Source organism: Suncus etruscus, chromosome 17 (genome assembly GCF_024139225.1).
Source record: "Suncus etruscus isolate mSunEtr1 chromosome 17, mSunEtr1.pri.cur, whole genome shotgun sequence".
Taxonomy (NCBI): domain Eukaryota; kingdom Metazoa; phylum Chordata; class Mammalia; order Eulipotyphla; family Soricidae; genus Suncus; species Suncus etruscus.
Window position 1 is genome coordinate 46,857,187 of NC_064864.1, and position 22,417 is coordinate 46,879,603.

The 22,417-nt window shown below is 42.3% G+C and overlaps 1 protein-coding gene and 1 pseudogene across 1 annotated transcript in view; both read left to right on the forward strand.

Annotated features, from left to right (window-relative positions):
• The window catches only part of CNNM2 (cyclin and CBS domain divalent metal cation transport mediator 2), a 175,761-nt gene that overhangs the window by 24,950 nt on the left and 128,394 nt on the right, over positions 1-22,417 (forward strand). The gene's annotated exons all lie outside the window — the stretch shown is intronic.
• Positions 15,988-16,117, forward strand: LOC125995220 (uncharacterized; annotated as a pseudogene).

Sequence of the window (22,417 nt, forward strand, 5' to 3'; positions counted from 1 at the left end):
ATAATCATATCTGGTAGAGTTGAGAGGGTTAAAAAATTAACTCATCTAAAACAAAAAACAAACAAACAAACAAAAAAACTCATAAAAGGGGCCGGAGAGATAGCATAGTGGTAGGGCATTTGCCTTGCATGTAGAAGGACAGTGGTTTGAATCCCGGCATCCCATATGGTCCCCAGAGCCTGCCAGGAGCGATTTCTGAACATAGAGCCGGGAGTAACCCCTGAGCACTGCTAGGTGTGACCCCAAAACAAAACAAATTAACTCACATGAGAGGTCAACTGGTGCCTGACTTGGTGTGGGCTAGTGCTGTAATTCAGTGGCAGAGCACTTTCTTGCATGAGTGTGGCCCTTGATTCACTCCCTTGAAGACAATGACAGCAGCACAAACACACTAAACTTTCACTTGCATCTCATTTAAAGCTGGGTGGATGGGACTGGAGCAATAGAGGTAGGGCATTTGCCTTGCATGTGACCAATCCCAGATGGATTCCGGTTCGATTCCCGGCATCCCATATGGTCCCCTGAGCCTGCCAGGAGCTATGTCTGAGCGCAGAGTCAGGAGTAGCTCTTGAGTGCCGCTGGATGTGACCCAAAAATGAAAACAAAAAGCTGGGCAAATGCCTATTTATTATTGTTGTTGTTGTTGTTGTTGTTATTATTATTATTGTATTTTGTGTTTTTTGAACCAAACCCGGTGGTCATCGGGGTTATTCTTAGCTTTGTACTCTGGGCTCACTCCAGGGGATCATATGAAATGCCAGGAATTGAACCTGGAGTAGCCATGTGCAAGGCAAAGCTCTGTGTTTCCCCACATCCTAATATAATTATAATGGCTACACATACATATTCTACCAGAAGAATTTGATTTGAGCATCATTCTTTAATCTTTTTACACCTATGGTCCATAAACCAGCATTTACAACCCAGTTTCTAGACTAGTGGTTTTCTTTTTCTTTTTCTTTTTTTTTTGTTTTTTGGTTTTTGAGTCATACCTGACAGTGCTCAGGTGTTACTCCTGGCTCCACACTCAAAAATCGCTCCTGGCAAGCTTGGGGGACATATGGGATGCCGGGATTCGAACTGATGACCTGCTGCATGAAAGGCAAACGCCTTACCTCCATGCTATCTCTCCAGCCCCACTAGTGGTTTTCAACGTTTCTGCACTGGAAAATCATTTTTGTCTCTTCATCTGGTGATTGAAGACCTTATTTGGGAGAAGGAGGTGTTGGGCACACTTGGTGGTACTCAGGGCTTACTCCTGGCTCTGTGCTCAAGGATCATTCCTGGTGGTCTTGGGAGACCATATGTTGTACCAAGGATCAAACCTGGATTGACCATGTGCCATGTGCAAGGCAAATTCCCTACCCCCTACTATCAGTTGAGCCATGAATTAGACCATTCTTTTTTTTTTTTTTTTAAATAGGGAAATGCACATTTATTTCCAAAGAAATTTCATGGCATATTCTCTAAATTGACCACAATAAAAAACATAGTTTCTAAAGTGAATAAAATTTTAAAAAATAAAAGAGCATACCAATTATTGACAGAAATACAAAGCCATGATAACCCTTATCTAGAGAGAACATTACATATTAAAATCTTTAGAAAGCCCCAAGTCACTTTAAAGAAAAATAGAATCTTTAAAACATTTTTAAATATAACACCATGATTTACTAAGTTGTTCATAATACAGTCATTTCCTTAAATGTTCAGACACCAATGCCACCTCCAGTGGACATCATCAGTGTCCCCTTGAAGGCACAGATACTTAATGTTGCTTGTTACAACACAAAGGAAAATAGAATCATCAAAATTTAGAACAAGGGTCAGTTTAAAATGCTTATTCTATCTCTCAATGGAGTTACTAAAGTCATTGCCTAAGATTTTACTGAGCTGTGGTTAGTGCTAGTCGAGTCTTCTGTATTATATTATTTAGGTTCACTGAGCTTGATAGATTTCTATGTTAACTTTTCCATTAGATTTCCTGTGATCTTACTGGGCTGACAGTATAAAGTTTTGAGATGTATTATAAAATTGTGATCCATAGATCTGAAACAAATTTGATGGCTTGGCAGTTTGATAAAATTAAATCTTGTAGCTGAACCATTTCTGTCGGAGGGTGTCAGCATATTGCTGGGCTGCTGTAATTCATGCAGAAGGGGGAATCTGCTCCCACCCATTCTGAGTGTTCCACAGGGGTATCAGCTCAGCAGACCAAGCTATCTGGGAAGTATCAGTGTCCATTATTTTCTTTTGGAGCTTCGTAGAGGAGCTGGGCTGTTTTCCTCTAGGAAAGATCATGGGTATGGGCAGAGGCTGCTGGTTTTCTGGTGGTGGGTGGGTGTGGGGATAGGGATTTAAAGGACTTTATTAAATGCCAGATCTGGAAGACTGCCACTAAACAGGACAAACTGGAGATTTTCAGGAGATATGGTTTCCAGATGTAAACCTCACCAGTTGTCCCTTACCAACCACACTTTCTAGTTCCTTGTTCTGTACTGTAATGATACTGGCACTGACCAAATGTGGAGGAGCGAATCCAATTTTGGGGGCACATTTGGCAAGGTCCTTCCAGTACAAAGCCTGCCCAGGCACTTGCCTGAAAATTTCAAAAAAAAAAAAAAAAAAGAGAGAGAGAGGAAAAAAAAAAAGAAAGATAAAAGAAGGACTGGGCCATAGTTCACTTAGAGCACCTGCCTGGTATGTATATACATACATACATATGCAAGCCTACTTTAGATGAGGTATTCGGAGGTCACTTCTTATGCTACTCAGGACCATGTGGTTGGCCTCTCACAAAGCACCTGTACTTCAGCTCTTTGGGTCAGGACCTAGTTACAGGGGCTAGAGATAGAGCATGAGGGTAAGGCGCTTGCCTTTCATGCAGAAAGTCAGTGGTTCGAATCCCGGCATTCCATATGTTCCCCCATTCCTGCCAGGGGCAATTTCTGAGCACAGGAGTAACCCCTGAGCGCTGCCGGGTGTGACCCAAAAACAAAACAAAAAAGACCTAGTTACATTTTAATAGATATAACATTAATGAAAAGGGGACCTGAGAAATAATAGTACAGTGAGTAAGACATTTGCCTTGATGTGGCTGACCCAGGTTCAATCCCTGGCATCGCATATGATCCCTTAAGCATTCCAGGATTGATTCCTGAATGTAGAGCCAGGAGTAACCCCTGAGCATTTCTGGATATGACCCGAAAGCCAAACAAAATGCAAAAACAATAATGAAAAGCTTTTCTTTCAGTACAATGGGAATTTTTTAATTATTTTCAGGTTCTAAATTTAAAGTAATTATTATCATTTCAATTTGGAATTCTTTATAAATGTTTTTGGTTTGGGGCTGCACCCAGCAATGCTCAGAAATTTTAGATAATTACAAATAATAAAATATTGTTTTGTAATTAAGCAATTAATATGATGTTGTCAAAGTATAGTAGTATGAAGAACTTTTATTTTTGTGTATCTTGTTTTGGGGCCATACCCACTGGTGCTCAGAGCTTACTCTTGGCTCTGTGTTCAGTGATCACTCCTGGCGGGTTTCGGAAATCATACTGAGGATCGAAACTAGGCTGCCCAGGTGCAAGGCAAGTGCCCTACCAGTTGTACTATCACTCCAACCCAAATATGGGGAAATTCTTAACAATAGATACATTATTGAAGCAGATCGGGGGATGTGGGTCTGGAAGCAAATGCCAACACAGGAAATAATCCACACATGATTAAGGAGATAAAAAGGCTTCAGGAACTTCCACACACAAGCCTTCTGCTCCTAGTACTAATAACTAACAAGCAGAAAGTTCAGTAGTGGGATACTGAAACTACAAACAGTTTCTCCCTGAAACCCAGGGGCTCTTTTGGGAATCCAAAAACCACACCCAGGGGAGAGATCAGGTAGGGTAAGGGACCAATCCAAGGGGCCGGGCGGTGGCGCTGGAGGTAAGGGCCTGCCTTGCCTGCGCTAGCCTAGGACGGACCGAGGTTCGATCCCCCGGTGTCCCATATGGTCCCCCAAGAAGCCAGGAGCAACTTCTGAGCGCATAGCCAGGAGTAACCCCTGAGCGTCACAGGGTGTGGCCCCCCCCCCAAAAAAAAGGGACCAATCCAAAAGATGCTTCAATCTAAAGGTGATTCCATTCAATGCATCAGCAAAGAAGAAATATCCTGACTAGGTTGGAAACCGATTAATCCCACATGAAGTATTATAGTATTGTGCCAGTTTTGCATTGATATGAAATTTTTTTATTGTGGTCTAGGGCTCAAACCCCAGACTTCAAACTACCTAGCAGATGGAAGGCAAGCACTCAATCCTTGAATTATATTTCCAACCCTGAAAGCTTCTTATAATGACTAGAGAGATATGAAATATAGATCATTGGGGCCGGAGAGATAGCATGGAGGTAAGGCATTTACCTTTCATGCAGAAGGTCATCGGTTCGAATCCCGGCGTCCCATATGGTCCCCCGTGCATGCCAGGAGCAATTTCTGAGCACGGAGCCAGGAAAAACCCCTGAGCACTGCCAGGTGTGACCCAAAAACCACACACACACAAAAAAAGAAATATAGATCATAATTTTTTCAAAATTTCTTCAATGAGGTTTTATCTTAGAAATGAAATAGGGCATAAGAAGTAAGAAATGGGGCCGGGCGGTGGCGCTAAAGGTAAGGTGCCTGCCTTGCCTGCACTAGCCTTGGACGGACCGCGGTTCGATCCCCCGGTGTCCCATATGGTCCCCCAAGCCAGGAGCAACTTCTGAGCGCATAGCCAGGAGTAACCCCTGAGTGTTACTGGGTGTGGCCCAAAAACCAAAAACCAAAAACCAAAACAAAAACAAAAACAACAAAAAAAAAGAAGAAGTGAAATAAAATTAATGTAAAATAATAATAATTTTGAACAAGTGACACTATGTACTTTATTTTAGATGTCCAGAGCTCCGCTTTATGGATCATAATAATGCATTATTCTTAATGGAAGAGTTATTTGGTATTTTTTAATAATTGATGTTTCTCTTTATCTTAGAGCCATTCATGAACAATGAACTCATTCGTGTATGTATTTTTCCACATTGAGGTGGCCAACTGAAGTCCTGAAAGCTTGCATCTGAAATCAAATTGCATATTGATTTAAGGGAACTCTAAGCTTCTTTGATAACTGGCACAGTTTCATCCATTCTATGAAAATACTTCTGCATTGCTTAGTCAATGATATGAACAAACAGAGTGGACGAGAATGAAGTAAGTAGTTCCCAAAAGGGAAACGTTTTACAATGGAAAAACCCATCCTTGATTACCCCCCCCCCCCCCGCGGTGTACCCTCCTCCCCTCATTTCCATCCCCTTTGCCTTGGCCTAGCTGGAATGCACAGTCACATTTAGGGATCCCTGGCCCAGTCTCTGCTCTCTTGGTGCAGGTCAGATAGCCATCTAGTGGAAAGAAGACTCTTGGAGAATGACTTTCTCAGACATCCAATATCATGTTTGTTCAGTTGGCTTGTCCAAACAATTTTTCTGTGTTTTCACCAGAGTAGGATCAACTTAGCATGAAGATTAAAGCTGTTCTCCATCTGCTCTATCTGCCGTTCTTAATTAGAACCTGATGACAGAAATCAACTTTGATTCAAGGCTGATTGTTCCTGGGGAATCGCATTATTTTTGTAGAAATCCTTTCCTTTTTCTTTTTCTTTTCCTTTCCTTTTCTTTCACCCTCTCCCTTTTACTCTTTCTCTTCACATAGATTACAAAAACATAGAAAGGAAATTAATCTTTTTCATTTAAGTGTTTATTCAGCATTTCCTCTGTGGTATATGGAAGTAGTTTGTAGTTTGATAGAGATGATAAAAAATGCACAGAAAGGACTTTAGTACATATTTAAGATGACAAGACACACCGATATATGTGGAAATGTATTTGTTCACTGATTCATGCATTTGTTAATTTATGTTTTGGGGTCATACCTGGATATACCCAGGGACTCCAGGCTTTGTGCTTTGAGGCCCAAACCATGTTTTTAGTATTCAAAGCACGAGCCTGTTGAACTATCTATCTGGTCTCACGTGAAAATGCAAAAGAATTACTTTTTTGTGTGTCATCATGGAATCAGACTCTTTTGTCTTTTAGAAGTAGAGCAAATGGACCATTGTAAAAATGCTTACTTCACTGAGAACAATCTTTCAGGCAAGCGATAAACTTCAAAGTGGTTTATTGCTTATTTAAAATAAACACCTCCAAATAAGACTGGAGAGATAATACAGAAGGTAGGGTTCTTTCCTTGCACAGGGTAGAGACCCTGGTTCAATCCCTGGCATACACATGCTCTCCTGTGTCTGCCAGGAATGATTCTTGAACCTCAGAGACAGGAATTAAAGCCCTTAGTTCTGCTGAGTATGGCCTCAAACTGCAAAAATATAAAAAAATAAAAATGAAAATCCTATGAATATTTAATGAGCCTTTCCTCAAGTAGTTTGTAGTTTGCTGACTACAGTGAAATGTCATGTATGCCCCCAAATAGAGGATGATTCAAAGTTATAAAGAGATTCATTTAACTAGATTAGTTGGCCATTTTGTGTGTATGTGGGGTGGAGAGGGAGCTTGTCACACCCAGATGTGCACAGGGATCACTCCTGCAGCAGTTTAGGGGACCATATGTGGTGTTGGGGATTGAACCTAGCTTGGCTGCATACAAGGCAGGTACCCCACAGCTGTACTGTCTCTCTGACCCCTAGTTAGCTGTTCTTTCTAGAGAAATGGTATCATCTTGGGGTCAGGTCTCCTGTAACTAATTAACTGATAGTTAAGTGCTTTAACTAAACCTGGTCTAGGAAGCATTGGGAATGGGGCAGTGTTGGAGGAAGTGTGGTGGCTAATGCTGGGCCTTATTTCACTCTACTTTTCTTTCTTTTCTTTTGGTTTTGGGACCACACCCAGTAATACTCAGGGGTTACTGGCTCTGCATTAAGGAATTACTCCTGGCAGTACAGGGGGACCATATGGGATGCCAGGGATGAACGTTGCTGGCCAGATGCAAAGCAAGTGCCCTACCAGCTCCTATGGCTCCATCCCCCTTCACCTTTCTTCTTTCTCTCTTTCTCTCTTTCTCTCTTTCTTTCTTTCTTTCTTTCTTTCTTTCTTTCTTTCTTTCTTTCTTTCTTTCTTTCTTTCTTTCTTTCTTTCTTTCTTTCTTTCTTTCTTTCTTTCTTTCTTTCTTTCTTTCTTTCTTCTTTCCTTCCTTCCTTCCTTCCTTCCTTCCTTCCTTCCTTCCTTCCTTCCTTCCTTCCTTCCTTCCTTCCTTCCTTCCTTCCTTCCTTCCTTCCTTCCTTCCTTCCTTCCTTCCTTCCTTCCTTCCTTCCTTCCTTCCTTCCTTCCTTCCTTCCTTCCTTCCTTCCTTCCTTCCTTCCTTCCTTCCTTCCTTCCTCACCCGCCAGCACTCAGGGGTTACTCCTGGCTCTATGCTCAGAAATCGCTTCTGGCAGGCTCGGGGGACCTTCTGCATGCAAGGCAAACACTTTACCTCCATGCTATCTCTTCATTTCCTTCACTTTGCTTTTCTGTTTCTCTAGCTTTTCATCTATAGCATGCCTCACAGAACTCTTGTGAAGTCCAAGCACCGAGGTTCCTTTCAACCTTTCTGGGCTTGGTTACAGGATCACCAATTAAATGATGAAAAGTTAAAAATGCACCCAAATTCCATTTTTCTGCTTCAGGGAAACTTTTATCCTCCTTGAAATTATATATATATTTGTTTTTGGGCCACACCCAGCAGTTCTCAGGGGTTACTCCTGGCTCTGTGCTCAGATATCACACCTGGCTGGCTCAGGGGACCATATGGGATTCTGTTGACTGCATGCAAGTCTCCCTACCCACTGCTGCTCCAGTCCCTTATTTCTATTCAATAAATGGGTAATCATAGGGCTGGAGATACTTCAAAGGCCAAGCACATACTTGCATGCAGAAAGTTCGGGTTCAGTCTTTAGCACTGCTAAGAGTGACACTGGAGCATGGAGCCATGCAGAGCCCTGAGTACCAAGGGTGGGACCAGAAAACAAATAGCTGAAAAGGCAATTGATGTTTATTATCAGTGTGTTTCTACTAAATATAATCACAAGTGCTTAATATCAGTGTCTTAGTTATTTGTCTAATTCAAAAGGCAGGTGGCAAACCCTTTCCCCCTAGCTGCAGGCTTTGAATGTCACTGTTCCAGGGATATGTGATCAATTTGGACTGTTTTCATAGCTCATACTTACTGTCTTACTCATAACCCAACTTATTAAAATCTCAGTGATCTTTTCTCCCTCTGAAGATTACTAGTAGATGGTTTTCAATCCTCCATAGCTTCTGCTTTGCCATTTTAAAAGCTTGTTTATGTGAAGTTTTGAGTCAGCCTTTTTATCCTTATCAGCCGGGGACCTTTCTGCACTCTATCTCTGGGAAGTATTTTTTTCGAGAGACTGTCTCACGCAAAGCATTTGCATTGTTTTACATCTTAGAAAATTTAAGACCGAATAATTTTCAGAAGTTACTTACAGAAGGGGGTGGGGGGAAATCCTAAAGTTCAGCATTTGAGAAGCTGCAGCATTGCTAGAATATTTTTGAATTTTGAGGTCTCATCGTCTTTAAGTCAAAGAGCATTCAATAGGGACTGACATTGTTCAAGGTGAAAGATGGTCTTCACAGATGCCAAGGACCTTGCTTTAAGCAGAATTTTAACAAAAGGTCTTTAGATGCTATTTCTACTAATTTGGAAAAAAAATTTTTAGTGCTCAAGTGTAGCATATGAAAAAGTTTCCATAAGATGATTCTTGGAATTGTATATAAAAGTGTTTCCTTAGGATTGTTCTGTGACTTTTGCCCCACCTAACCCTTCCAGGTGGGGCGCTGTGGAGTTGGGAATAAATAGCTTGAGGGACAGGAGTGAGGGGTCCTTCTGTGAAAAGCTGCTGGCTGCAGGAGGATTCTCTGGCTCTCCTTGCCCGATCTTTTAAACCCTATCGTTCTTGTCTGTGTGGATTATTACTTGCTGCGGATAAATATTACCAAGGTCTTCCCCCGAAAGGGGACAAGGGGATGGGAAGTAATTTCTCATTCTGGGGACTGTTCTTGGATTCACAAATACCCAGCCAAGATAACGGTGAAGAAACCTTGCACTCAAGAAAATCCCCAGCAGCTCTCCTGGCTCTGTGCTCAGAAATTACTCCTGGCAGGCTTGGGGGACCATATGGGGTAATGGGGATTGAACCTGAGAGGACTGCATGCAAAGCAAATGTCTTACCCACTGTACTAATGCTCCAGACCCTAGTTTGGAAATTTTATGTTTGTTGAGATTTGACTTTGGTTAAGGCAAGTGGAGCCACATTTTCTTGTGTCATTAAGTTCTACTGTCTTTTTGACATGTAAATTTTATACTTATTTGTCAAAAGTTTACTGTTGTTTAGCATTGAAATATGGATTTCTTATTGATACTTGATCATATTGAAAAATCTGGAACAAGTCAAGTATTTTCTGAAAGATCAGAAAGGATTTAGATAGTCTATGGAATGGTGTGTTTAAATTTTAGGTTTTCGCCACTCTTCATGCTTAATGCTAAAGAGGGTTTTGTTGGGTCTGGAGCAATAGTTGCATGCAGCCAACATGGGCTTGATCTCTGGCATTCTGTATGGTTCCCCAAGCCTTCCAAGATGATCCCTGAATGCAGAGCCAGGAGTAAGCTTTGAGCACCACCAGGTCTGACCCAAAAACAGAACCAAAAAATCCAAATAGGGGCCGGAGCAATAGCACAGTGGTAGGGCATTTGCCTTGCACGTGGCTGACCAAGGACAGACCTGAGTTCTATCTCCAGTGTCCCATATGGTCCCCCAGGAGTGATTTTTGAGCTCATAGCTAGGCGTAACCCCTGAGCATCACCAGGTGTGGCCCCAAAACCAAATCAAACCAAAACAAAAAAGAAACAAAAAAATCCAAATAACAGAAAAGGATTTTGTTGAGACAGGGCTTCAACCTGTAAAGTTTGTAAATGTAAAGAAAAGGTGATTGACACCTATGAATAGCTAAAGCAATCCTTGGGAAAAGGAATATGGGAGGCATTACTTTCCCAATTTTAAACTGTATTACAAAGCAATAGTTATCAAAACAGCATGGTATTGGAATAAAGACAGATCCTCAGATCAGTGGAATAGACTTGAGTACTCAGAGAATATTCCACAGACATATACTCCACTAATCTTTGATAAAGGGGCAAGAAATTTAAAATGGAGAAAGGAATGACTCTTCAACAAGTGGTATTGGCACAACTGGTTAGCCACTTGCAGAAAAATGAATTCAGACCCCCATCTAACACATGGCACAAAGATCAAATCCAAATGGATTAAAGACCTTGATAACAGGCCTGAAACCATAAGGTATATAGAACAACACATAGGTAAAACACTATATGACATTGAGACTAAAAGTATCTTCAAAGAGGAAACAGCACTCTCCAAATAAGTGGAAACAGAGATAAACAGATGGGACTATATTAAGCTGAGAAGCTTCTGAACCTCAAAGGAAATAGTGTCTAAAATACAAAAGCCATCTACTGTATGGGAGAAACTATTCACCCAATACCCATCAGACAAGGGGCTAATATCTAAGATATACACAGTACTGACAGAACTTAATAAGAAAAAAACATATAACCCCATCAAAAAATGGGGAGAAGAAATGAATAGACACTTCCTCAAAGAATAGATACAAATGGCCAAAAGACACATGAAAAAATGCTTCATGTCACAATCATCAGGGAGATGCAAAACAAAACTACAATGAGGTACCATCTCACACCACAGAGACTGGTACACATCACAAAGAACAAGAACAATCAGTGCTGGTGGGATGTGGAGAGAAAGAAACTCTTATTCACTACTGATGGGAATGCCGTCTAGTCCAGCCTTTATGGAAAACAATATGGAGATTCCTCAAAAAACTGGAAATTGAACTCCCATATCATCCAGCTATTCCACTCCTAGGGATATACCCTAGGAACACAAAATTACAATTCAAAAATCTCTTTCTCACACCTATATTCATTACAGCTCTATTTACATTAGCCAGACTCTGGAAACAACCTAGATGCCCTCCAACAAATGATTGGCTAAAGAAACTGTGGTACCTATACACAATGGAATATTATGCAGCTGTTAGGAGAGATGAAGTCATGAAATTTTCCTATACGTGGATGTAGATGGAATCTATTATGTTAAGTGAAATAAGTCAGAGGGAAAGAGATAAGGCACAGAATAGTCTCACTCATCTATGAGTTTTAAGAAAAATTAAAGACATTACTGTAATAAGGCTCAGAGACAATAGAGTTAAGGGCTGGAAGGGCTGGAAGGACCAGCTCACAATGTGAAGCTCACTACAAAGAGTGGTGAACTCTGTTAGGGAAATAGCTACACTAAAAACTAACATGACAATGTTCAAGAATGAGAGAAGAATGCCTGTGAATAAAGGCAGGGGTGGGGGAGGAGGGGGGCCATTGGTGGTGGGAATGTTGCACTGGTGATGGGGGTGGTGTTCTGTTTATAACTGAAACCCAACTACAAAAATGCTTGTAATTATGGTGCTAAATATTTATTTTAAAAAAGAAAAAGACAGGGCTGGAGAGATAGCATGGAGGTAAAAACGTTCGCCTTACATGCAGAAGGACAGTGGTTCGAATCCCGGCATCCCACATGGTCCCTCGAGCCAGCCATGAGCGATTTCTGAGCATAGAGCCAGAAGTAACCCCTGAGCGCTGCCGGGTGTGACCCAAAAACCAAAAGAAAAGATGAAAAAAAACAAAAGATGGGTGAATAATGTTTGGTTCTTTCCTCAAAGATGGTATCCCTAAATTAGGAGGTTTAAGTGAAGAGGACTAAGTTAGTGTTGAGCACAAAAGGATGCTTCAGAGGGAGAAATCTTCTTGTGATAGCAATGGTGAGGTCCCGGAGGGGCCTTCTGGGAGTCTGAGGAAAGGTCTGTACTTGTGGCAGTGTCTCAGGGAAGAAGGCAGAGAATCTGCTCGGAAGATGAAGTCTTTCGTCCTTTGCAAACAGTTTGAAAGGTCAAGTTTACATCTCATAAAATCCAAGCAATGCAAGTGTAAGAGTCAATGATCAAGCTGAGGGCCTTTGACATGCCAAGCACATCCTCTATCAGTGAGCTACATCCATGGCCTTTGAGTCAGTGATACTCACGTTTTTGGGAGGGTGGGGGTGACCACTTGGCAATGCTCAGGGATTATATGCCTGACTGTGCTCAGGAATCACTCTTGGCAGGGTTCAAGGACCATATATGGTGTTAGGGATGAAACCTAGGGAGCTGCATGCAAGGCAAGCACCTTACCTGCTGCGTTTTGTGTGTGTGTGTGTGTGTGTGTGTGTGTGCGCGCGCGCACGCATCCTACCTGCTGCGCTGTGTGTGTATGTGTGCTTGCTATATCCCTATCTTTTGAGTCAGTGATAGCCTGTGTGAAAGAGGATGAGTTGTTGGGGATCATACCCAGGGACTCAGACATTCAAGGAAATGTTCTTCCATGAGCCACATTCCAGACCCAGAGTATTGATTTTGGAAGCTCATTTACAGAATTGTGCAATCCTTACCCCAGATTACCACCTGCTGATTTACAGCCAGCCCCTCCTTGTGTTTCCAGTCCCACTCACCTGCTTTCTGTCTCTGTAGATTGAACTTTTCTAGACATCACAAGAAAAGGAAAACAAAATATGATACTGTTGATTGTTTTATTACACCCAGTGTTGCTCAGGGATCATTTCAGTTGGAGTTTGGGGGGAGTGTTGTTCAGGGCACAAACCTGGGTAGACCACATTCAAGGCATGAACCCTACCTGCTGTACTATTGCTCTGACTCCCAGAATATGATACTGTGTTGTACATGAAAACTTGGTTTTTGTCCTCATTATTAGCACTGAATTTTCCAGGCAACAAGAACAGTTAAGGGCCTGGATATTCCTAAAAAACCCCTTTCAGTCATTGCCTGGTAATAGGGTGACTTCTGGGAATCCCTTAGGTTGGAGGCTGGTTGAGGAAAACTAATATAGTGATCTGAGGGGTGGGATATGTAGGTCGACAACCCTGGGAAGGGAGAGGGGCTATGGGCTGAGTCCACTCACCAGTGGCTATTGATTTCATCAGTTATGCTCTGTGCTCAGGCCTTTTTAAATACTGCAAGGGCATTGAAAACTGAAAATCGGGGTCTGAGGACTTCTGGGCGGGTTACTGGAACAAGTCCTTGTACTGCCATCAGGTCTTAGCCTTGCCAGGACAGAAGTGCCTGTTTGAGGCCCATCCTTGGTGACTGTTCATCTGGCTGTTCGTGAGTGGCCTCTGATAACCTTTGTGATACTCCTCAGTGGGCTTCCTGTGTTCTGTGAGGTGATCTTGTAACTTGAAGTATCCCACAGAGGGGGTGGTGTAGAGACCTTGGGTTTCATTTCCAGCACTGACCTTGTTATTGGCCTGAATAGTGGGAGGCAGTCCTGGGTGCCGGGGTTAGTTGAGCTATGGGCCCCTTTTAGGTGCTGGAGAATTGCATCCTGGCAGTATGGTACTGGGTGGAGATCCCACATCTTGTGCTTCCTTCCTTCCTTCCTTCCTTCCTTCCTTCCTTCCTTCCTTCCTTCCTTCCTTCCTTCCTTCCTTCCTTCCTTCCTTCCTTCCTTCCTTCCTTCCTTCCTTCCTTCCTTCCTTCCTTCCTTCCTTCCTTCCTTCCTCCTCCCTCCCTCCCTCCCTCCCTCCCTCCCTCCCTCCCTCCCTCCCTCCCTCCCTCCCTCCCTCCCTCTCTCCTGCTTGATGCTTTTGAGAGCATCAGTAGTGAGTAACTTATCCCTTTTGTTGATTCGTAGTAAGGAGAAGCCTGATGGTTTGTTTGCTGTGTTGATGGTGTTGTTTCAAGACTTGGCAGTACTATGAGTAAAACTTAAAAGAGTTTTCTCTAGACATATTGAGTCTTGGTGTAGACATGTTACACATTTCTTGAGCAGGAGTGAAACTTGGAGTGAAACTGCTGGGTCATATCCCAAGAACGTATTTAAACTTTATTCTATTTTGTTGCTGATGTTGTTGTTTAGTTTTAGGGTCACACCCAGTGGTTCTTAGGGGCTACTCCTGGTGAAGGTGCAGGTGGAGGAGGAAAGGTCACTCATATATTGCTGAGGTTGGGGGGACTTGCCTTTCAGCTAGCTCCCTGACCCTATTTCACCCATTAGAAACTGCCTTGCTTTTCTCCCATGTGACTGTATCATTTTACTGACAAATGAGCCATGTTTGAGGCATCTCAGTTTTCCATATCTTCTACATGGCATTGCTAGATTTCTGCTTTGTTAATCATTCTAATGGGGTTCGGTGTATTGTTGTTTACCTTTGTTATTATTTGGGGATCACAATCTGTGGTGCTTGGGCTACTCCTGCCAGTCCTGGGACATGTGATGCTGGGGATCTAATCTTGAGTTTCTTGCATATGAAGTGTATGTTCACTTGCGTTTTCTCTCTTGATCCAATGTAATTTTAATCATTTGCATATTTCTAATGACAAGGAATTTCTTTGGGGAACACAAGGCCTACTCCTGGCTCTCTGCATTCAAGAATTATTCCTGGCAGTGCTCATGGGACTGTATGAGGTGATGGGGATTGAACCTGGGATGACTGCATGCAAGGCAAGCTCCCTATCTGTTGTACTATCACTCCAGCCCCAGGAATCCCTTTTGATGACCTAAATTCAACAAAACATTTGAGATTGAATTTTGTTTATTAGGTCATGCCTGACTGTGCTCAAAGTTTACTCCTTGCAGGGATTGGGAGACCATGTGGGTCACTGGGGATTGAACCCAAGTTGGCTGCATGCAAAGCAGGTGTCCTACCACTGTACTGTCCAACCCTAAGAAAGCTTTTCTTATGTCACTTTTTTTTTTCTGTGCCAGCATCAAAGTCATGGCTCATTCACTGCTAAGCCCCATAGTATAAGTCTTTACCATTCACTCATGTAGTTGATCCTTAAACATCATAGGGGCAAATGTCCTATCTGCCTTTCATGTGACTGACCCATGTTCAATCCTGGTATTCAATTTGGTTTCCCGAGCCCTCCAGGAGTGATCCCTGAGCATCATTGGGTGTGACCAGCCCCCCCCCCCCAAAAAAAAGATTCACATGTAACTTTTGTCTCCTCCCCTAAACGTAACTGCAGGTGTCTCTTGCTATATGCCCAAAATTGGTTTCAGGACATGTGTCTCCAAGTTTCCTCCTCTCACCTTCCCAACATACACAGATCCTCATAGTTCCTCTCCTTTCCTGGAGCTCTATCAGCATTCAGCATGTTTGAGAAGCTAAGCAGGGAGAGGAATAAAAATACTAAAAGTGGACCCTCAAAGTTCAAACCTGTTCAATGCCAACTCTTTTTTTTTTTTTAAGCTGATAAGAGGGGTCATATTCAGTAGTGCCCAGGACTCATTCTGTACTCTATGCTTAGGGGTCACTCCTGGGGGCTTGGGTTGCCCTATGTAATGCTAAGGATCAAAACGTGTCAGCTGCTTGCAAGGCAAGTGCCTTGTTGCTGACTATCTCTCTGTCCCTGGGTTTCGAGTTCTGTATAGAAAGGGCTTCTTATACTTTAGTGTATTTTACTGTCTTGTAATTTAGTGGTTTCTTAATAGGGTGCATCCAAAACTTAGACTTTTCAGTTCAAACACTATAGTTTCTGACTAAGGTATTTTAACTTTGCAGCTCAGGTGTGGAATTCAGATTTTGGTTTTCCTTCTTGTTGTTTGAAGCTTTCCTGATTACTTTGATGAAATCATGGTGGTCAGATAAATCAGGATAGGGCACAGCTCCCACGAAGGAGTGGGATACCCTGAATCTGATCCTTGGCACTGCAGGCTCCCTCTGCCCTGCTTGGAGTGGCCCTGGTCCCCAAACAATGCCAGAGACACCTCTATTTATAAAGCAGCAAAATAAGACAGTATAGCTTTGCGCAGTGGTAGTATTGTAGCCAATGAAGTTTATCCGAGGCGCAATTATTTCTAATTGGAAAAAAAAAGACAGTATGTAAAGCAGACTTTTGGGTTGTTGTTGCCTTTTTTGTTTTTAGAATGAAGGAATGCTGCTGGTTGGTTGTGTTCAATGAATTCTTGTGATTGGCAGTGGTCCTCAAACTATGGCCCGCAGGCCACATATTGTATTTGTATCTGTTTTGTTTCTTCATTGCAAAATAAGATATATGCAGTGTGCATAAGAATTTGTTCATAAGTTTTGTTTTTACTATAGCCAGACCCTCCAATGGTCTGAGGGACAGTGAACTGGCCCCCTGTTTAAAAAGTTTGAGGACCCCTGCCCTGGAGGGTTTGTAGAAGAGATTTCAGGTACTTAATATGCACATGCTGTATATTGTACCCTTCAAACCATCCAGATTTCCTGCTCTTGAGTCAGTTGTGTTAAAACTGGGCTATAGTAGTACACTGACTGTAAAATGCACATTTTAAAACTTTTTTTTTTTTTTTTGGTTTTTGGACCACACCCAGTGTTGCTCAGAGGTTACTCCTGGCTGTCTGCTCAGAAATAGCTCCTGGCAGGCACGGGGGACCATCTGGGACACCAGGATTTGAACCAACCACCTTTGGTCCTAGATTGGCTGCTTGCAAGGCAAACGCCGCTGTGCTATCTCTCCGGGCCCACATTTTAAAACATTTTAAGATCAGAGAGACTGGGATGACATAGCATGCTGCAGTTTATTGTACAGCCTTAAAATTTTTTTAAATTTTTTAATGTTTTGGGCCACACCTGGTCGTGCTCATGGATTAATCCTGGCTCTTTGCCCGCAGGGATCACTCCTTGGACTTTGTGTTTGTTCATGAACAAGCTAGTCTCTAGTGTTTCTTCCTAAGTAACTTTATACACTGCTGGCAGGTAAATCTCGTTAAATCACTACTTCAGGAAATAACTTTTAATAGCAACTGTAATAAAAAGTCCACCTTTTTTTCAGCATGGTATTTCAGACTTTTTGAAGGAAATACTAGTTTATCTTTTTCATCTTTTAATCTTCACATATTCCAATTTTTTTGTCACCACTAGGCTAACAGTATCTTTCACATGTAATATTGTTTCACCCTGTGTTATATTTGCTTATTGAATCCTTAACTGGATTGTTCCCGTAGTCTTCTCAAATTTTTGCCTGTTTAAACCTAACTTTTTCTTCATAGCTCAGCTTTTCTGCCATCCAAATCTTTAATGCTGTTGTTACTGGAGGTGAAAGATAACTCTTGGAATAGAATGGGAAATTTAAAATCCTTTTTTGGTTCTGGGCCACTCCTGAGGAGATCATCTTACTCTGCTCAGAGATATCCTGGCAGTACTCAGGTGCTTATATATGGAACTGGGGATTGAACCAGGATCAGTCACAATGCAAATTAAATACCTGACCTCAAGCCCAAAATGGAAAAATTTTTTAAAGGAATTCTTCTGGAACAGAGCTCAAGGGCTGTCAGTGGGGATCACTTAGGGAGCAGATCTCAGGCTTCTGTGTACAGAGCATATGCTCAAGTCTTTTGAGATCTCTGGCCCCATAGGAACCTGAAGATTTGTTGTTTGGTTTGGGCCATAGCTAGAAGTACTCAGTGCTTACTTCTGATGGGTTCTGGGGATCATGTGGGGTGCCAGGGATTGAATGCATTGCAAGACAGATGTCTTATGCACTGTTCTGGCCCCATGGACCCTGAAATTTTATGAAATTGAAGGCCCTGAGATCTCAATAATATGGTGTCCTCTGGCTTACTGTGGTTTTAGAGAAGAGCTGGATTTCAGGTGAAGATGTGTTTGAAATGATTTTTGTTTTGTGATGGAGAGATTGGAAGGAATGTGTGGGTCAGTATGTGGGAGCCTGAAACTAGGCAACCTAATATGGCTTTTACTTTGCATTCAGAGAGAGGGGGTAGATGTAAGATACAGATGATATACATGTTCATTTTGAAATTGAGTCATGATTTTGTCAGGCTAAGATGATAAACTGATTATAATAAGGTGGCGTGGTTTTTGTTTTTATGTTATTTATTTCTTTTTTTAGGCTACTAACAGTAGCCTGAGAATTGGTCAGTGAAGAGATGTTAACAAGTCTTAGGTACATTGTTAAACACACACATAACACAACAGGCCAGAGCAATAATACAGTAGATAGGGCATTTGTTTGCTTTGCACATGGCTAACGTAGGCTTGCCATCAATGTCTAAGTTAACCCATCAACCTCTTTGGTTCCCTCAGTCCAGAGCTGGGAGTAAGCCAGCACTGGGTGTGACTCAAAAATCAAATTGAAAACCAAAATACCCACAATATTTATGGAGCTTGCTGAGGAGATGGTTCAAAGGACTAGAGTACATGTAGGAACCCTGGGTTTAACTCAGTGACTGCCTGGTCCTCCACACTCTCCTAAGAGTGATCCCCAAATACTCCATGGTTTGGCTCTAGAACCAATGAATAAAATAATATTTTCAATTAGGGGAGATGACAAGCCTATTTTGTTTTGTACTAGGGAAGAACCAACTGTAGAACTCAGGTCTGTTCAGGGATGCCGATTCTGAAATATGTTTAGTAGTTAGTTAGGTTGGTGAAGGAAAGGGATGTCTTGTACAGGAAGAATATCTGATGTGGGATGGAGAACTTGGGGTGGGGTGAATCATCCTAAGATTTGTTAAAGGATGGCGACCTATGGTTGTAGAAGTTGTGTGGCAGGAGTAGGGAAAACTACCTGTTGGCGGGGAGCTGAACTCTCCTCTGCAGGAGATACAGGAGATTCGGGCTGTGCAGGCCATGGACCTGTCACTTGGCAGCTATGCTGTAAAGAATTGAAATGGAATCACTCCCAGCTGCTAATTTTTCCACACTGTCAGTCGAGAAGGCAACTAAAACGACATTTAAAGCATAAACAAGTAGTCTACTGTCATGATACTACATGTTGCCAAGTTCACTCTGTTTGCTGGGGCCAGTGATATCTCTACAGTGCATGAGCCTGTGCATGGATCACATATAATTCCAGCCTCAACAGATTTTTTTTTTAATGGCAGTAGTGAGGGTGAGGAGAGATAGTATAGCAGGTATATGTTTGCCTTGCATGCAGCTGATCTGGGTTCAATCCCTGGCACCCCAGATGGTCCCTTGAGCATGGCCAGGAGTGATCCTGAGCACAGAGCCAGGAGTAAGCCCAGAGTACAGCTGGGTGTGGCCCCAAACTAAAATTATATATATTAATTAAGGGGGTACAGAGAAATAGTACAGCAATTAAGGTGTTTTGGTATATTAAGCAGGTAAGTTGGCTTGAAGGCCAACCAAGGTTTGATCTCTGGCACTACATCTCTGTGAGCACCTCTTAAGAGTGACTCTTGAGAACAAAGCCAGGAGTAAGCCCTGAGCACAACCAGGTGTGGCCCAAAAGCAAAATAAACAGACAATTCTTTTGCTTGTTAAAATTGGAGGGTTTGTGTAGGAGGGCTGTAAAGCATGCCTTTTCTGGAACAATCTGCAAAGAGGCATCTCCAAGGACTTATCTGCAGGATTCTCTGCTATGTGATCTTAAAATCAATGTCCAGCAGTGGTTGGAGGTTGCAGAGTATTCGAAGCATAGCCAATTAAAGTTATGAGAAGATGTTGGTGAATTATAATTGGCCCCTCTGGAAATTGGCCACAGCATTGGGGACCATAATTGCAATTAGCCAGCAGTTTGAAATCTGCTTTCACCCAGGGGACAGAGAAAAGCTCCTTGGGTGAAGCCCTCTCATGGCCCTGCGGGCCACTTCCAGCTGGATAGGAAATTCTCTCTTCTCTTGAAGGACCTCACTGTTTTTTGTTTTTTGTTTTTTTTTTTTTTTATGGAGAAACCCCAATAGTTCCTCTCAATCCCTGGTGCTAATGATGAACCCAGGGTCTGGCACTTGTAGGAAAGGTGTTCTTCCCTGAACCACACCTGCATGAAACCTCAGCATTCTTGAGGGCAATTCAGAAGAAAGTAATCAATGAAAATATGACTTATATGAGTATAAAATTATTGAATAGGTCAAAGGGTTTCAAAGCGGAAAGATCCTTTTGATTTTAGGCCACAGTCAGCAGCACTCAGAAGACGATGCAGTCCTGGGGATAGAACCTAGATCTCCCACATGCAAAGCATGTGCTCTCAGAGCAAGATCTTGGAGTAGTTTAAGCTCCAAAGAGAATTAGTGTGCATGTTCTTGCATATTTAGAGTAAAGTAGCAAATCTTTGGAAGAATAGTGGATTTAAGGAAACACAGTGAGTAGAATCTTGCCATTGGTGAAATAAAAAGGAAGTGTTTTGCAGAGTTGCTGGTCTTGGCAAATTCCAACTTGTCCTTGATGTTTGTGCCTTCTCCCATTTTCATGAGTTGTCTACCAGGTTGTTTCTTCTGCCTGTTATACCATGTATGACACAGGTTGTGATTAGTAGGCAGTTTCCAAGCCCTTCACTATGTAAACATAATGAAGAGGGCTGTGACCATTATACTTATGGGTAGTGTATACCTATAAGGTACAAAGACATTGATTCAAGAAGATTCACACCTGTATTCATTGTGGCACTTAGGACCATAGTGAGTGTCCAAGGCCAGAAGAGCAGGTAATGAGGCTGTGGTGGTTATCCACAGTGGAACACTTCTTGGCCACAAGGAATAATACAGCCATGCAGTGTTGTGAGATATGGAAGGAACAGGACAGTGTTTTAAGTGTCATTCAGGACGTCAAACATTGATGTTCTCACTGATCTGTGATATAGAATAATATGTCTAGGAGTGTTCAGTAGTAAAGATGAGTAAAGCACTGGCTCTAAGTTACAAAAACAAAAATGCCAAGGAGAGAGAAATGGAGGGGAGGAACAAGAAAAGGTCTGAAAGTACTATAGGAATGCAGGTCAAGGATCTTCGGCCCTTCTGTAGAATGGAGAAGTGTCTATCAGTAGATCCAGCACTTTTTAAAGAATGGGACCCAAGCTACAACATATAAACCTAAAAATGTGATTTTGAATGAGCTAGAATGGGGGTGGGAGGCAATCTGGGGTTCAGGGTAGAGGGATGGGAGCATGGGCTGATGAGACTGGAGGTGGGAATTTGTAGATCTAGAAACCCATTGTAAATAACTGTGTAAATCATAGTGCCCAAATTTCACAATAGAGAGATGCCAGGGCTGGGTGTGCCTTTGGACTGTATGGACAGCATGTAGAGTGAAGGTTTAGTGTTTGTTGGCTGAAGAAAGAGGAGTCTCTTTTTCTTCTTTGCACGTTTCATTTTCCTGGTCTATCTAATATGTTGCTGGTGACCACTTGCAGTTTGCTTTGATGTCTAATACCTGTGTGTACTGATAATTGTTTAGAGTGGGAATTGGGATGGACAGGCTCATATTATGTGCTAGTGAAAAGATTGAGAAAGAAATAAAAGACATTGGTCTCTGTGAGAAGAACTTTCTGACAAGCTGCTCTCATCAGATTACAGGGTGGAATGTATTTACTAGCTAAGTTTTGGTGAACTTTTTAGCTCCTCTCTCCTGGATGTTTGTCTTTCACCTGGCAGTTGTTTCTCAACTTTGAGTTCCTTGACGCTTTGGAACTTAAGGAAACTGAGAGTTTAGAGCAATGAAAAAAATTCTTTGTAAAGACTGTTTGTGAAGCATGTACTTTATCTCTGGGTCACATTTGTGGTTCTTGAAAAAAAATATCCTTTTTTTTTTTTTTTTAATAAAGTTTTTGAGGCTAGAGAGATTGTGTAGTGAATAGGGTGCTTACCTTGCATTCAGCCAACCTGGGTTCAATCTCCAGCCTCACCAGGAGTAAGTCCTGAACACTATCAGGTTTGGCCCCAAAAACTGGAAAAAAAAATTAGAATTTTCCTTAAGGCTCTGTGATTTACAATAATGTTAATAATGGTCATATTTCTTGCATACAGCATTGCATTACCACCTCTAGAGTCCACTTCCTTCCACGGACATTGTCTTAGCCCCTGCCCAATCCTACGACCCCCTAGTTTCATTTGTACTTTTTTTTAGTAATTCAGAATTCTCAGCCTTAATGTCAGTGGACTCTCTGTCTCCTGTGGTGGCTCAACCCTGCTGCTTGCCCGAGTTCATGCCAGATCATGTACCAAATTGGTGAGCTCCTGGGATCTGGCCTCCTTCTTTATAACCCCCTCCTGGCTTCATTGTCACTGTGGTGAATGGGGGATTGAATACCCCTGACTGGATCCTTTGCCCTTGCACATGGGGACTGTGGTATTTGCTGGGCATCAAATAGCTGGGCTGTGTACACAGCCCTGGAACTCACCTTTGCTTGTGATACTTGTATTGTGCTTTCCCCACGTGATATTTTGATGCCATTGGAGGTCACACACATGTGGCACACACATAGGGCTTGCC